This window comes from Vicugna pacos, chromosome 7 (genome assembly GCF_048564905.1).
Source record: "Vicugna pacos chromosome 7, VicPac4, whole genome shotgun sequence".
NCBI lineage: Eukaryota > Metazoa > Chordata > Mammalia > Artiodactyla > Camelidae > Vicugna > Vicugna pacos.
Window position 1 is genome coordinate 71,742,975 of NC_132993.1, and position 18,302 is coordinate 71,761,276.

Genomic DNA, 18,302 nt, shown 5'->3' on the forward strand with positions numbered 1-18,302 from the left:
AATTGGAATTGGAGTTACAAATTTCAGGGAGAAGAATAGCAAGAAATGTTTATATATTGCATGATGGACTGAATCAAATTTGATTCAGTGTTTTTCCTTTGGTCACAAGAAAAAGTTTGAAAGTGTTGAGGCCTTAAAACACCAGGGAGATATCTATAAGCATCCTTTACATATGAAGTTAGGAGAAAATCAACCAGTAGATATCTTGTTATTAGATCCCAGAGGTGACCACTTCAGTTTTTCTTAATTAGAAAATTCAATAGAAAGTTCTTAATTTTTATAATTGTAGTATTAATAAAATGTATAAGTTTAAATCATTGCTTCTGTGTTTCAGCTTGGTATAGCTCATGTTCCTAAATCTTAAATGTCCAGCTTTGAAAAATATTTTTAAACAAAGGACTGGTCACTTATTTACCTGGGCTGCTTCCTGCTGGGTTTTATTAGATATAAATTTGCTCAAATAAGCCATTTATCTCCTCTATTATTAAATTTCTTTTGTGTTTACATCTTATCTCACTAATTAGATAATTACTTCCCTGAAGGCTTCCTTATAATTCTCTCATTTCTCCCATAGCAAATAAGATAGTTCAGGCACATAGCAGATGTTCAATAAATATGCTTTAATTAACTGAGTACATTTGGATCCTCCTTCTGTTTAATGTTTGCAGTGTTAATCACCGTCTGTGGCTCCATGTAATCATTTGTATATAATTATATCAAAACAAGCATGCTACCTCTGGTGATGTTCTCCTTTAAGTCTGTGTGTGCCTCCTTAAAATTCACCCAGACTTGTAAGGGACGGACACACACACACACACACACACACACACAGTTTCTGAGGGGTTCAAGATGGAGGGTAACACTGATGTTGTTTTCTTTAGGAGTCATATGTTGCTCCTTCCACATCCGGTGCTTTCCCTAATTTCCTCTTTTCCCATGAGTGTACTTCTCAGTGTTACCATATGGGTTTTAAATGTTTATCCTTTTGACAATCCTTTTTAAAAATAACTTTGCCTGCCTTCAGAGACTCTAATAGGAGACAGACAATTACACTCATTTGTAATAAATGCCATGTTAAACTGAAATAAAGGATTCTGGAGAGCACAAAGAAGGAATAGCTACCTTTTACTGGGGTGAGAGAAATGGGGAAGGACAGTACAGGAAATTGGTTTTTTTGTTTTTGTTTTTGTTTTTTCCAGAAATAACTATGAAGCTTTCAGAAGCCTGAAAGGTTAATAACAGTCACAAGTGTTCTGGTTTTCTATTATCCAAAGTCAAATTAACCCTAATTTAGGGGCATAAAACAATGACCATCATTTGTTATTATGGTTATGGGTTAGCCAGTCTCATATAGGCATTTTAGAGTAGGATCTCTGTCATGGACTAAATGTTTGTGTCCCCTCAAAATTCATATGTTGGAGCCTTAACCACTAATGTGGTAGTAATTGGAGACGGGGCCTTTGAGAGGTAATTAGGGCCAGAAGAGGTCATCAGGGTGGGGCTCTCATAATGAGATTAGTGCCCTTTGAAAAAGAGGCACCAAGGAGCTTCCTCTCTTTTCCCACCACCAAGTGAAGACACTGGGAAAAGGTAGCCATCTATGAACAGGAAAGAAAGCTCTCCTCAGAACCCAACAGTGCCAACAGCCTAATCTCAGACTTCTAGCCTCCAGATGGCAAGAAAATAAATTTCTTTGTTTAGCCACCTGATCCATGGTATTTTGTTATAGCAGCCTAGGTTGATTGATTGAGGTCTCTATTGTTATAGTTAGGTGGTGTTTGAGGCTAGAGTTCTTAAAGCTTTCCTCACTCTCATGTTGGCGTAGGCTAAGAAGGCTTGCACAGCTCCAAACTGGAAGCACTAGGGCTTCATAGGCATTTCTCTGACTCAGATATGTTTTCTTCATCTGGTCTCTCCAGCACTGTGGTTTCAGAGTATCCAGCCTTTATTACCTGGTAGCCTAGTGCTCCACAAGGATATGTCTGAATAGAGAGACAAAGCCAGGCTGGAGTTGCACCACCTTGTAGGACTTATCCTCGGCAGCCATGCGACATCACTTCTGCCACGTTATATTGGTTAACTTTAAGCAAGACATGGTAGGATGAAAACTGTCCCTCCATCCCATCCAACACCTTTAAGGGATGTGAGCAGAGTATGCCAAGGTTGGCAACTTATCAGAAGTTATTCTCCACTGCTTTAGACTCTACTGTAGATACTCACAAATATGCCAGAGTATTTTCCTAACTTGAGCTTGATATTAGCATTGTAATAGACCAAGTTGTTCATAAAAATTCCTGTATATTTACTACCTTCCCTCTTACATGTTGCTCAGTCTATGTAAATAATTCTACTGCCATTCATTCTGGAGTTGCTCAAGTGAAAAGCTGTTTAATAATATATCAGCACTTGTATTTTGGATGACCTGTTCTTGACACTTTCAACTTAGGGGCTTTCAGTTAAAAGCACTGTAGGTTTTCTCTATATGGAATATCTTAATTCATGGCCCCTTGAAAGTCACACTGGTCTTCAGTTGTACCCTAGTTGCTTTTGTTCTGGAGACCGCCCACTCATATCTTTGCAATGTGCTCCTGGAGCAACTTAAGGTCAATTTTACATACGTCCTCATGTAGCCTGTTTCAAATCAAATCATTCCAAACATTGCTTTCCAGTTTGTTGCAACTCTGTCTAGTCATTTGTCTCCATTTGATAACAAAAAGAGAGAGAGATGTAATGTGTTTAGCCCAGTAAAAGATACTAGGAGTCCTCAGTCTTATGCGGGGGTAGATTTTTAGGGGCCTTAGAAACCAGTTAAAATCTCAGATATTCTTCCTGCTTCATCCTGTTCTGATTCCTTTGAGATGTGAAAAGCTTTGGAAGGAGTATTTAATTCAATCTGAACTTACCAGGTATTTATCATTCCATGTAAATGCAGGTTTGGGAGGCAGAATTTGATGGGTAGGAAAAGGAAAAACTTGAATGTAGGGACACTACTGGAAACTGGGAGAAGCACGTTCTCAGAGAGAAACCACAGTGAACCAGCTTCACCTCCTTCATAAGTGAGGACAAGCCTATCTTGGTAGTGATATTAACAGCTGAGGAGTTCATGTTACTGTGGAAAATTATTAACAAAAAGGACAGAGGAGAAGTTTTCATGATAAAACACACTTTTCCTGTGCCTTTCAGATAAATGTTTCATTATTTGGAGTTTAGAGTTTATTAGATAATAGTTTTACAGACTGTTCAAAGACTTCCCCTGTTCCTGCATGGAATGCTTACTTTACCTTCTGATTACTGCACCTGGGTCACCCTAAAGACTTGACCACAACCTTCGTTGGAGAATATTCTGCAACCTTCTGTGCTAACCAGCTACAAATCTGACAAGAAACACCCCCTCTCACATGTGGGATGGCACCATTGTCTTCATGAATTGCCTGCTGTAGTTAGAGCTTTCGGTCATAGTCCATGTACCCTCAGACTGTGGGAATCAGTTTGAATCTTAAACTAAGCTTTCTTGCTGGAGTATGGTTTGCAAATGTGAATCTGCTCTTCTTGGGGATATAGGGAGTTGGGGGTATTGCTGAGTCTCAATTACGGGAGTTCAGACAATAACAGGAGGGAAGCAAAACCTCTACAGAAAGGCTTCTAGAAAAAGATGTGTAAGGGGACAGGTATGACACTATCTGGCTTCTGTTCCATAGATTTGAAAATCAAATGACTCCAGCAGTGTGACTTTGAAGAAGTTTCTTATTTTTCTCTTATGAGAGCTAAGTAAAGGCTTTAACTCAGAGAGACCAAGAGTCCTTGTTATACACGGTAATAGAATCAGTGGGATGTTTTACTTTGAAGAGAGAACCTTGAAAATATCCAGAGAAGTCTGGGAGCCAAATGTGGACACAGCCACTGAAACTTGAGGACATGGAGGGTGATGACCAGAGTGGGATTGATTAAGGGGAACCTGCGTGACTTGAGGTCCTCAGTCCCACCATCTAAGTCAAAAAAGAGGGGGAAAGACTTGAGAATAATAATAATAATCAACACTTGGGTAGGGCTTTGAATAGTTTACAAAGCAATTTTCCTTCCATACAACCTCAAATTCATTTAAATTTATTACGGCATTTCAGGTAATTCTAATTCAGGTAGCACTTTATTACTTACAATTTATGGGTAAGAAACTGAGACTTGGAGAAGTAAGATAATTTGCTCTGTACAATTCCTCTATTTAGTGTCAAACTATGACTAGGACCCAAGCCTCTTTTTATACACATTCTACTATACCTTTGTCTGTATAGCCATGCCATTGGTTCAGTGTTAAACTAATGTATAGAAAGTGTTTCATATTAAGTATATCTCTGTATATTAGTGCTAGGAATTATATTAATAAATAAACATGTCAAAGTCAGAAGCTCATTCTTTGAATAAGGAAATATTCCCGTCCATTTTCCCCCTCTTCAAGTCCACTATATTAAACATTGAATTTCATCTGCCACCTAGTGGTATTTTCACAAATGACATGTGAAAACTAAGGAGTCATACTCTGCAGTAGGTTATCCAATTTATGTCTGAAATTTCTTCTAAGTCTTTTATGTTTACCTTATACTTCTAAAATACTTTCATGTGCAGATTATTTCATGTATCAAAAATTAGTAAGTGTTCTGTCAACTTGAATTTTTGTATAACCTAGTTCTCAGCTACTAAATGCTTATGTGATGCAGGACACATAAGATATCTCTCCTTATATTTTATTTTTACTTTATCTGAATCTCCATTTACTCTTCTACAAAATGAAGTTAAAATCTCTTTCAGCTGTAAAATTCTATGGCACTGTAATACATCTTGACTTAATAATGGTAAAAAAAAATCACTATGGTTAAAAAAATTTGTTTTGATACTCTCCCTCTATTCCCATAGCTAACTTTCCCCCACCTTTACTCAGATCACTCCTATGGATCAGTGAGCTATTAGAAGACCAGAATTATGCAGAAAATCAACAAACGATGTTTTAAAAGGTGGTTAACATATGTCACACATATCATGGGAGAGAGGATGAAAAGTACCCACTGAGAGAACCATTGAAACTATATAATTAACTTACCTGAATAAAATATGTTAACATTTTACTGAATCATTACATAAAATTTCATTTCATCTTCACAGGAGCTCTGTGAGACTGTTAGAGATGGTATTGTTATCTATGCTGTATGCCAGTGAATAAACAAAGCAACAGAAATGTTCAGTTGATCAATCTCTCAAAGGCAGGCAGTTATAGAAAATGAATTAAGATCACATCTGTGCTACTGCCTGCAGAGCAGGAACTTCAAGATTCCCTGGGAGCTTGTAAGAAATGCAGACTCAGAGGCTCCATCATAGACTTACAGAATCAGAATCTGCATCCTACAGGATCCTCAGGTGATTCAATGTCCATTAAATTTTGAGAAGCACCAAACTAACCCATGAACCATTTAGCCAACCAGTATGTCTTTCCAGGACATTTAAGGTAGCCATGTGGTCTTTGAGGAGTATTTGAATCAGTTGTAGACTGAAAAAAGGTTTAAATATGTGAATATATTGTCTCTTGTTAGTGGACAAATTTCAAAATAATCAAATCTCATCAGATATTTAAAATATTAAAATGCTTTGAATAATTTTTTAAAAAATTCTTAATTATAACTTTTTATTGAAATATAGTTGTACAAAATAGTGTAAGTTACTATTGTACAATATAGTGATTCACAACTTTTAAAGGTTATATTCCACTTATAGTTACTATAAAATACTGGCTGTATTCCCTGTGTTGCACAGTATATCCTTACAGCTTATTTTATACATAATAGTTTGTACCTCTAAATCCCCTACCCTGTTATTGCCCCTGTGCCGTCTCTAACCCCTCTGATTACCACTACTTTGTTCTCTATATCTGTAAGTCTGTTTGTTTTGTAGTATTCACTAGTTTGTTGTATTTTTTAGATTCTACATTTAAGTGATATATGTATTTGTCTTGCTCTGACTTATTTCACTTAGCATAATACCTTCCAAGTTCATTCATGTTGTAGCAAATGGAAAATTTCCATTCTTCCTATGGCTGAGTAGTATTCCATTTTATTTATTAGTTCGTTTGCTTATTTGTTTTCCACATCTTTATCTATTCATCTCTACATGGATACTTGGATTCCTTCCATATCTTGTCAGTTGTAAATTATGCTGTTACGAACATTGGGGTGCATGTAACTTTGAGTTAGATTTTTTTTCCGAATATATACCCAAGAGTAGACTTGCTGTGTCCTACATGATAATTCTATTTTTAGTTTTTTGAGAAACTTTTATACGGTTTTTCATAGTGAATTCACCAATTTACATTCCCACTAACAGTGTATGAGAGTTCCATTTTCTTCACATGCTTGCCAACATTTGTTATTTGTGCTCTGTTTGATGATAGTGATTCTGACAGGTGTGCGGTGACAGCTTATTGTGGATTTGATTTGCCTTTCCCTGATGATTAGTGATGTGCATTTTTTCATGTGCCCATTGACCATCTGCATTTTCCCTTTGAAAAAATGTCTGTTGAGGGCTTCTGCCAACTTTTCAGTTGGGTTGTTTGTTTTCTTGATACTGGGTTGTATGAGCTGTTTATATATTTTGGATTCTAACCACTTATCAATGATACCATTTGCAAATAATTTCTCCTATTCAGTTGGTTGTCTTTTCGTTTTGATGATGGTTTCCTTTGCTGTACAAAAGCTTTTCAATTTAACGAAGTCCCATTTGTTTATTTTTGCTTTTATTTCCTTTGCTTTAGGAGATAGATACAAAAATATTGTTATATGATTTACATCAAAGAGTGTTCTGCCTGTGTTTCCTCTGTGTTTCAGTTTTTTGGTATCCACTTTTACACTTAGTACTTAAATCCGTTTTGAGATTATTTTTGTATATGGCATTAGAGAATATTCTAATTTCTTTCTTTTACATGTAGCTGTGCCGTTTTCCCAGCACCACTTATTGAATAGACTGACTTTTGTTCGTTGTATATTCTTGCCTCCTCTGTCGTAGATTAATTGACTATATATCTGTGAATTTATTGACCCTAAGCCCGGGTGCTGTGTGTCTGGTTTTGTGCCAATACCATGCTGTTTTGATTACTGTAGTTTTGTAGTATAGCCTAAAATAAGAGAGTATGATTCTTTCAGCTCTATTCTTCTTTCTCAAGATTGTTTTGGCTATTTGGAATCTTTTGTGTTTCCATACAAATTTTAAAATTATTTACTCTAGTTCCGTGGAAAATGTAATGGGCATTTTGACAGGGATTGCCTTGAATCTATACATTGCCTTGTGTAGTTTAGGCATTGTAACATATTAAGTTTTCCAATCCAAGAACATGGTATATCTTTCTGTCTGTTAGTGTCGTCTTCAATTTCTTTGATCAGTGTCTTACAGTTTTCTGAGTACAGGTCTTTTAACTCCATAGGTAGGTTTATTCCTAGGTATTTTATTCTTTTTGATACAATGGTTAGTGAGCTTGTTTCCCTAATTTCTCTTTCTTATAGTTTGTAGTTAGTGTATAGAAATGTGACAGATTTCTGTGTACTAATTTTGTATTCCAGCAACTTTACCAAATTCGTTGATGACCTCTAGTAGTTTTCTGATTGCATCTTTAGGATTTTTTATTTGTAGTATGATGTCATCTGCAAACAGTTAAAGTTTTATTTATTCCTTTCCAGTCTGATTTCTTTTTCTTGTATGATTGCTATGGTTAGGATTTCCAGTACTGTGTTGAATAAATGTGGGCTAAAGTGGGCAGCCCTGTCTTGTTCCTAATCGTAGAGGAAAAATGTCTGTTCAGGTCTTCTGCCCATTTTTTAATTTTTATTATTATTATTATTATTATTTTTTGCTACTGAGTTGTATGAGCTGTTTACATATTTTGGATGTTAACCTCTTATCAGTCATATCATTTGCAAATATTTTCTCCCATTTAGTAAGTTGTCTTTTTTCTTTGCTGATGGTTTCCTTTGATATGGAAAAGCATTTCAGTTTAATTTGATACATTTGTTTATTTTTGCTTTTGTTTCTTTTGCCTTAGGAGACCGATCCAAATGTCGCTACAAATACTTTCAACTTTTCACTATTGAATATGATGTTAAGTTGAGTGTTTGTCATATATGTTCTTTATTCTGTTGAGGTATGTTTCCCCTATGCCTACTCTCTGGTGAGTTTTTATTGTTAATGGATGTTGATTTTTATCAAAAGCTTTTTCTTCATCTATTGAGATGATCATATGGTTTTTATTCTTCAGTTTGTTAATGCAGTGTATCACATGGATTGATTTGCAGATATTGAAAATTTTTGCATACCTGGGATAAATACCGCTTGATCATGGTGTATGATACTTTTTAATGTATTGTTGGATTCAGTTTGCTAATATTTTGTTGAGGATTTTTACATTACTGTTCATCAACTTTATTGGCCTGTAATTTTCTTTCTTTCTTTTTTTTTTTTTTTAAGATATCTTTGCCTTGTTTTGGTATCAGGGTGAAGCTAGCCTCATAGAATGAGTTTGGAAGTGTTCTCCCCTCTACAATTTTTTGGCATAGTTTGAGAAGGATAGGTGTTAATTATTCTCTAAATGTTTGGTAGAATTCATCTGTGAAGCCATCTGGTCCTGGACTCTGGTTTGTTGGGAATTTTTAAATTACTACTTAAATTTTGTTATTGGTAATTGATATGTTCATGTATTCTATTTCTTCTTGAGTCAGTCTTGGGAGATTGTACCTTTCTAAGAATTTGTCTGTTTCTTCTAGATAGTCCATTCTGTTGGCATTTACTTGTTTATAGTCTCTTACGATCTTTTGTATTTCTGTAATGTTGGTTGTGTAACTACTTTTTCATTTCTGATTTTATTGATTTGGGCCATTTCCCTTTTGTTCTTGATGAGTATGACTAAAGGTTCATCAATTTTATTTATTTTCAAAGAAACAGCTTTTACTTTCACTGATCTGTTTCATTGTTTTTAAAGTTTACGTTTCATTTTTTTTTCCTGCTCTGATTTTTATGTTTTCTTTCCTTCTACTAAGTTTGAATTCTGTTTTTCTTTTTCTAGTTCCTTTAGGTGTAAGGTTAGGTTGTTTATTTGAGATTGTTCTTGTTTCATGTGGTAAGCTTGTATTGCTATAAACGTCCTTCTTAGGACAGCTTTTGCTGGGTCTCATAGGTTTTGGATCATGGTTTTTTCCTTTTCATTTGTCTATAGGTATTTTTTGATTCCCTTTTTGATTGGTGATCCATTGATTGTTTACTAGCATATTGTTTAGCCTCCACATGTTTGTGTTTTTTGTAGTTTTTTTTCTTCTTGTAATTGATTTCTAGCCTCATAGCACTGAGATCAGAAAAGATGTTTGATATGATTTCAACTTTCTTAAATTACCAAGCCTTATTTTGTGGCCTAGCATGTGATCTGGAGAATATTCAATGTGCACATGAAAAGAATGTGTACTCTACTACTTTTGGATGAAATGTTCTGCATGTATCAGTTAAGGCCATCTGGTCTAATATGTCTTTTAAGTCTTGTGTTTCCTTATTTATTTTCTGTCTGGATGATCTACCCCTTGATGTAAGAGGGGTATTAGAGTCCCCTACTAGTATTGTGTCACTGTCAATTTTTTCCTTTGTGTCCATTAATATTAGCTTTTAAGTATTTAGGTTCTCCTATATTGGATGCATATGTATTTGCAATTGTTAAATCTTCTTGGATTGATCCCTTGGTCATTAGATAGTGTCCTTCTTTGTCTCTTATTTTGAAATCTGTTTTGTATTGCTACCCTGGCTTTCTTTTGATTTTCATTTGCATGGAATACGTTTTTCCTTCTTCTCACTTTCAGTTTGTATATGTCTTTAGATGTGAAATGTCTCTTGTAGTCAGCATATAAATGGACCTTGTTTTGGTATTCATTCAGCACTCCATATCTTTTGATTTGAGCCTTTAATCCATTTACATTTAAGGCAATTATTGGTATGTATATTCTTATTGCCATTGTGTTAATTGTTTTGGATTTGATTTTGTAGGCATTTATTCTCCCTTTCTTTTGTTCTTTTCTCTTAAGATTCAATGACTAGCTTAGGCGTCTTAAAAAAGTCTAGTTTTCAAGATAAAAAGCACAAAGTTTAGCTCATTTCCTTCAGTTTACACATGAAGCAAATGTTGTCTACTGAGAAAGTTATTGGCATTTAGGACTTAATTTGGAGCTCTTGTCTGCTGGTCTATTGTTCTTCAACTAGTGCACTTTTTTTCCTTCACATATATGGATTATAATTTGTCTGGATGACAGTTTTCTAGAGCCTATTCTCCATAACACTAGTCTTGCAAGTTGGCCTTCAGATATGTGTTCAAGAAATACTGTGTAACATAGATTGTTCTTGGCAATTCTTGGCACATTTTTGTAATGAGAGATCAGTCTTAGAGAAGCCAGTCTAAATTCTCACCTCATTTACCAAACCTGGAAATTAATGCACTTGTCTTCTTCTCTTTGATATCTCCTCCTACATTATTTTTGCCTCCAGACAGAGAAAATTCTCTGCCTTTAAGGGCCCATGTAATTAGTTTGTACTCACTTGGATAATCCAGGATAACTTCCCTATTTTAAGATCTATAATCTTAATTACCTCTGCAAAGTCCCTTTGCCATATAACAAAACATACTGAGATATCTTACATATAAGAGTTAAGAGAGGAATTTCAGAAAGTTACAACAGAGAATTAAAGGAATATGTGGCATTTACTTAAAAAAGGAGTATTTGGCATTCACTCAGGAATGAGTCCCATGGTACAAAAGTTAATAAAATAATGCAGTTACTACTGTGATCAGATGATTAAGGTTAGCATGTCAGTGAAAGTCATAGAATAAGAAAGACAACTATTTCAAATATTGAGCACTCTATATGTACCTCTTTCTGCCCTGGCACTTTATATGCATGCACAGATTAAGTGTATGGTTGTCTTATGGTAATTTTTTTTAAAAGACCAAGAAATAGATATTTGAGAGGTAAGAAAAATAGCAATAGTCAACAGTACTTTGAAAAATGCTCTTTGCGTTCTTAAGTAATTATTCTTACGTAAAGGGAATCCATGGTCATAAAACTTTAGGAAACACTGAATAATAATGTCTCCTGTTAGAGATTTATAGCACACTAACAACTCTGAGAAGCTTTCCCAGAAGAAATCAATTTAGTGTTGTTCATACTAGTTTACTAAACTTTTAATTATATAGCTAAAAAGAGTAAAGAAAAATTAACCTATCACACACTGCACAGCCTGGCGTACAACTGAAAGAAACAAAAAGAGGCCTAGGTTACTGCTTGCTCTCAAGGTGGTGAATTCCTGAAACTCAGTCATCCTCAGCTGTGATACAACTCGCTAAGTGTACAGCATTGAAGTTGACCTTGTTGCATCTATTCTGGGAGATTTTAAGGGAAACTGACATCCAGTAGGGGATACTCATGCCTTTAACTGTGCTGTAACAAAGTCTGTCATCTTTGTCTCAAGAATATCATGTATCTTCTGCCAATACCCATGTACATACATTTTAGGCTAACTTATTAGCTTGTAAGTAAGGTAAATTAAAATCCAGGATATAACAATACAATGTAGTAATGATAAACTTAAGCAATTTTTACAGGGCTACTAATTTTACTTGACAGAGGGGAACTATGAGTTACTAGACAATCAAATCAATCTTAATTAACATTTGAGTGCTTGCTCTGTTTCATTTACTATGTAAAAGCACTTTACATGCATTAACTTGTTTAATCCTCAAAGCCACTCCATTATGGAGGTATCAGTATCTTCATTTTACAGATGAGGAAACTAAAACACAGAGGGGCTAATTCATTTTCCCAAAGTCACATAGTAAGTGGTGGACCTGGAATTCAAACCTAGGCACCAGAAACAAATTTCTATCCATCACATTTAGAGAAAGGAGATAGAGTAATTTTGCGTTTATTCACAGTAGAAACAAACAATTGTTACAAAGGTAATAATAAAATACCTAATTGAAGAAAGATTTTTTGATATATTCAAAACCTGAGTTTGCAAATGTCTACCCACAGAAAGAAAAGCAAATCAAAATTTTATTGTCCAGCAAGTATAAAGAACATCTGAGAAGAGAACACATGAATTTTGAACTAGAATTGAGAGCCCCACCAGTTCAAGATATGGTAATACCTCTCATTTTAATTATTCAGTATCAAGCAGAGCTGCTCCATTCAGATGGTAACATGGGCCTCTAATCCCTGAAGTCAAGAGTTCCATTGTTGGTGTAAGAAAGCAGTTCAGTCAGCTGAAGAATATCTGTTTTGTGTAGCCTCTATTCTGCGTGACATATACTTTGCATATCTGTGATAGGTTAGTGTAATTACAGTGTTAAATAAAGGAAACTTTCAGGTTTACCAAGCCACTCAAAATGATTACCCATGATACTCCAATCTACAAAATTTAAGCACCTTCTGGTAGAGGGATCAACAAACTATGGCATGTGGGCCAGTTCTAGTCCACCCTCTTGTTTTTGTAAGTAAACTTTTCTTGGAACACAGTCTTATGCATTTGTTGGGTATTGTCTATGACTGTGTTTGTACTGCAGTGACAGAGCCAAGTACTCTCTATCTGGTCCTCCACAGGAAAAGCCTGCTAATTCCTGTTTTAGTACCTAAAACTCATTTTCATCAGCGATAAGTATCTTATTCAGGATGTATATTAAACTGAGTCAAACATGGAGCTTTAAGTTTAAAAGTGAACCGTACTATCCATGTACACTGAACTTTAAGAATTTTTGTTTGTAAATATTTCTACAATGTGACAGTGAATTAAACTACTTGACCATAAATGTTTATTCCACTTAATGATGTCAGTTAAACTCACATGTCAACTTGCTCATTTCATATTTAACTTTAGGGACTCTTCTTTCCTCTAGAGATCCAGGAATTTTCTCTCCTAACATTTCCCATTGATAGACCTTCCTAACTGTTCATGTTCTTTGGTCAACACAGATCTTGGACCATCTGTATATCTTTCTCAACCAGTTTATGTCTTTATCAGCCAAATGAATTCAGGCAACTACTATCAGAAAGTTGCTAAAGGAAACATTTGCCATCTGGGGCTTATACTGCTTATATTATTTGTAATTTGTCATTGATTTAGCAAGCCTGTTGAATATTTTCTTCATATTTTGCATGCTGAATTACTCTAAATAAACAGAAATTTAGTGTTTTGGGGGTGTATATATATTTATTGAAGTATAGTCAGTTTACAGTGTTGTGTCAATTGCTGGTGTACAGCATAATGCTTCAGTCATATATGAACATACATATATTCATTTTCATATTTTTTTCACCGTAAGTTACTACAAGATATTAAATATAGTTCCCTGTGCTGTATAGCATGAACTTGTTTGTTTATTTTATATATATTAGTTTGTATTTGCAAATCTTGAATTCCCAATTTATCCCTTCCCATTCCCTTCCCCCCTGGTAACCATAAGTTTTTTTTCCTATGTCTGTGAGTCTATTTCTGTTTTGTAAATGAGTTCCTTTGTCTTTTTTTTTGTTTGTTTGTTTTAGATTCCACACAAAAGTGGTATCATACGGTGTTTTTCTCTTTCTGGCTTACTTCACCTAGAATGACAATCTCCAGGTCCATCCATGTTGCTCTAAATGACATTATTTTATTCTTTTTTATGGTTGAGTACTATTCCACTTACAAATATACCATAGCTTCTCTATCCAGATATCTGTCAATGGACACAGAAACTTGTTTTTGATCCCAGTATAAGAATTGTATAATTGTGTAGGAAACCACCTTGATGAAATAGTATCCTCCAAGTACACTTGCAGGCACTATCCCAGAGGTTTTAGAATCCAAAATCTCAGAGAACTTTAGATGATGGAATACTATAATTTTTAGTCAATTTAAAATACACAATGAGAAGTTAGGAGAGAGAGATGGGATAGGTTTACAAACTTAGGACAGATGGCAAACTGGAAGATTTACTACACCTGAATCCTGAGGTACATGATTCAGGAGCAAGGGAGTCCAAAATACAGACGGTGCTTGGTGTCAGTATCTACCCTTATTTTATTGGAAAAACCCAGGAGCAAGTATTGCCACAGTTGTAGACAACCTGTGACTTGATGGGCATCATGTTTTTTATTTATTGGTTAATGTATTTTTTCTGTGTGATACTGACAGGACAAATGGGATACCTCTGTGCCTTCTATAAATGTAATGTCTTACACATTGTAGACTCATGTATACTTGGTATTTCCATCCCTTCCTATTTTCATCAAGGCTCTACTTTATGTCTAATGAGTCATACTAGCTACTTCCTTCCACACTTAGTTTCATGTATCCTTGATGTTTCTCTTATTAGCAGAGCTCAGTATTCTTTTTTTATTTTAAAGTGAAGTATAATTAACACAGAGAAATCTCCCTATATCCACAGGTTCTTCAACCACAGATTCAACCAAACTTGGAATTCAGTCTGTGGTTGGTTAAATCTGTGGTTGTGGATTGTGGGCATGGAAGACCAACTGTACTATGCCATTTTATATAAGGGACTTGAGAATCCCTGGATTTTGGTATCTGGTGGGGGGGTCTTGAAGCAATCTCCTGCAGATATCAAGGGAGGACTGTGTAACATTACCTTAGTTTCAGGAGTACAGTATAATGATTTAGTATTTTTATATACTGGGAAATGATCACCACAATAAGTTTAGTTAATAACTCTCACTGTAGTTACAATTTTTTTTGTGATAAAGACTTAAGATTTGCTATTATCAGCTTTCAAATATACAATACACTGTTGTTAACTAGTGTCATCATGTTGTACAATACATGGCCCAGAACTTATTTATAACTGGAAGTTTGTATCATTTGACTCCCCTTACCCATTTCACCTGCCCCTACACCTTGCCTCTGGCAACCACTAATCTGTTTTCTATATTTACAAGATTTTTTTTTCTTTTAGATTCCACATATAAGATCATATGATATTTGTCTTTCTCCAGCTTATTTAACTTAGCATAATTCCCTCAAGGTCCATCCATGTCACAAATGGCAAGTTTTTTATGGCTGAATAATATTCCACTGTGTGTGCACACACGTGCATATGTATATACTGCAATGTCTTTATCCATTCATTCATTGATGAACACTTAGGATGTTTCCAGATCTTGGCTGTTTTCAGTAATGCTGCATGCCATGGGGAGTGCATATGTCTTCTCAAATTAGTGTTTTTGGTTTCATCAGCTAAATACCCAGAAGTAGAGTTGCTGGATCATATGGTATTTTTATTTCTAATTTTTTGAGGAATTTTCTGTTTCCCATAGTGGTTGCATCAATTTACATTTCAACAACAGTGCACAAGTTTTCTCTTTTCTCCATGTTCTCACCAACACTTGTTATTTTTTGACATTTTGGTGGTAGGTGTGAAGATGGTGCTCACCAGCCTCTGTCCCCACAAAGTATCCCAGCAGGCTCCAGTATGATGTTAAATAGATGCCTGCCTCTCAGTCTGACATTTTAAGATTGAAAATGAGCTTCCTTTATATACAGTCTGGGTGCTTCTTGTTCTGCTGTTTCTATATCCAGCCCTGGGGCAGGTAAGTCTGAGCATGTCAGCCCTTTAAGATTTGTTAGTTTGCTGTATACCCTTGTGGGTCTCATAAATGCAAGCAAGACCCATTGACTTTCAAAGGTAGATGTTTTGGGGGCTCATCTCTCAGGTGCAGATCTTAAAAGTTTGAGTCCCAAGTATGGGGTTCAAACTCTTTACTCCTCAGGGACAAGATCCGGGTTTTGTGTTTCCTCCTGAATGTTGGATGCTATGCTCGGGGTGGGATTTATGGCAAGATTGTGTCTCAGCCTCTCCTACTTTACATGCAGTAAATATGATTGTCATGAATGTTCTCAAGCAGGTCAAATAATACATTCCACAAAATTTGGAGAGTATCAAGTTAGTACCACTTCACTCTTTACCCTGACATTTAGATTAGCTGAATTACCATCTGATAGTAACATGTGCAAGCTCAACAGGGCAAATGAGAAAACTTCGTGGAACATTTCTAGCAAATTTCCAAGTGTGGGGCTTTCATCTCAGGATGCTTATGTAGCTTTACTCTCTTAGGTCGTTCTGTTTATAAATCAAACTAATACCAGCAACAGATCAAATAAAACTGTTACACAGATACTGAAAACTGTGACTTAAATCTGGGCGTTTCCAATTTTCTTGTGTATGTAAATCACTTGAGATTCCTATTAAACTACAAATTCTGGTTCAGCAGTTCTGGGATAGAACTTGAGTTTCTGCATTTTTAACAAGTTTGCAGGTGATGCTGAAGCTTGCTGACTCAGATTTCAGACAATTAAAGAAACTAGACTTTAAAACATTTATGTTGGTCCTAGGTATGTCACAGTTCCCCTTCATGAGTGTATAGAATGGAGCATTTCTGCAATGTGTACACAGAAGCTTACTGACAGCTGGGAACAGCCAGGGAAAGGAAATAAGAATAGGGACAGTAACTCATGCATGGATACAAGCAGTAATATATAGTTACGGTAGCAATATCAAACAACATTGATGTCAGACACATTCAAAAATTAAAAATGTAAAGCAAAATCCTTTTTCTAATAAAAGAGATCTTTATTTTCACAAAAATTTGATAATGCAACTGCCTTTAAGCCATGAAAGGAAAAAGCAGAATATGCCTTTATGTATTTGATACAAATATTAAACTTAACTCATTTGTAGTTCATTAGCTCAGCTCTTTGCAAATAACACAGAAAAAGCAATCATAGGTAATTCTGTTTGTATAGGCACCAAAATGTAATGGACAGTGATGATTTGAGTAGAGTGGTTATTAGAGTGGTAGATGCCAGAAGAGGCAGGCGAAGACAGAGCAGCCACAGTGTAGCTAATGTAGTGAACTTCGTCCAGAAAACGTGAGCTGACAGTTGGAGCACCCCTGAAACAAACTCCAGCTAGAAAGGTTATTTTGTAGCTCAGACATTGATAATGGTTTACAATTGACAGATTATTGCAATTGTAAGAATCCAAACACAGATATCCAGCTCCTTCACAAGAGCTAATTTTGGGGGATTACCAATTTGCCTATAGCTTCATTTTTTTTCCTGAAATGACCCCCCTTTACTTCTTTTTTTCTGAGAACTCAGAGCTATATAGATTGTTCTCTTTCTTCATGCACTTGTCAGCAACAATATGCTTTAACCCATTTTAAGATGCTATAGATTATCTAATTTATGTTAACCCCTTTACAGATGGTATAGATTTTCAAACTTAAGTTTCGAACAACTGTAGCTTTGTGGTGATTAAACATAGCTAGAATGAATGTGCCTCTTTACAACATGGTGCAGGTTTTATAAAGCATATAAAGTCATCCACGTGTACAATTACACTATCTCTAGGGCAAACAAGTCACACATTTAATGCATTCCTTTAAGTGTTCCACTCCCACCTCCGTGCTTGCGTGGGTGCCCCCCCATCCAAACCCATTTTTCATATTAAAACGCCTGTCTCCTATTTTTTAAATAGTCATATTTTTACTGGATATTTTAAATGTAGTTCAGTTATCTTTGTGTATGGATTATCTTTCCTTCTGTCCATAATTTACAGAATTTAGAGAAAGTACGATGAGGAATGCTAAAGTTAAGAAGATACATGTGTTTAGTTGAATAATACTAAAGACAGATAAGTCAAACCTTTTCCCTGATACCTAGATACTATGAGATGTATTTCTCTATGAAGATTTAAAAACCTGAGTCATTGATTGGTTATACAGTTTTGTGATGAGGTGGATATGTAATTTTTCACCCAATTCTTTGGAATAGTTTCTGCTTTACAACACTCAGCCCTACTTAGTTTAAGAATTAAAGATAATTCTTTTATATTTTTCTTAGAGCGGCATGTCCACAAATATCCTAATGCAAAGAAAATAGATCCTTAAATATTAGAAGAGGATATCTAGGATCTTACCTTGCATGTCCATCTCTTAGGGAGATACAGGGGGATACAGTTTTACCCACTCAATTAAATGAAAGGACAGTACATTAGTATGTTTTGAATATCTCCAGATTTGCAAAAGATCCTTCCAAACTGGTGATATCTTTGGGGTTTTCAGTATTTACTCTGGCAGCTAACACGAGAGTAAATTATTCCTGAGTTTAGTATCCAAACAAACCAGTTACTTATACTTTGGCCTGTAAACCTCTGCATGGAAAACATAAGACAGAATGTGGTCCATCTTCCC

At 35.4% G+C, this 18,302-nt stretch overlaps 1 long non-coding RNA gene across 4 annotated transcripts in view; it reads left to right on the top strand.

The window, feature by feature from the left end:
* The window catches only part of LOC140697445 (uncharacterized), a 155,009-nt gene that overhangs the window by 25,833 nt on the left and 110,874 nt on the right, over positions 1–18,302 (top strand). The gene's annotated exons all lie outside the window — the stretch shown is intronic.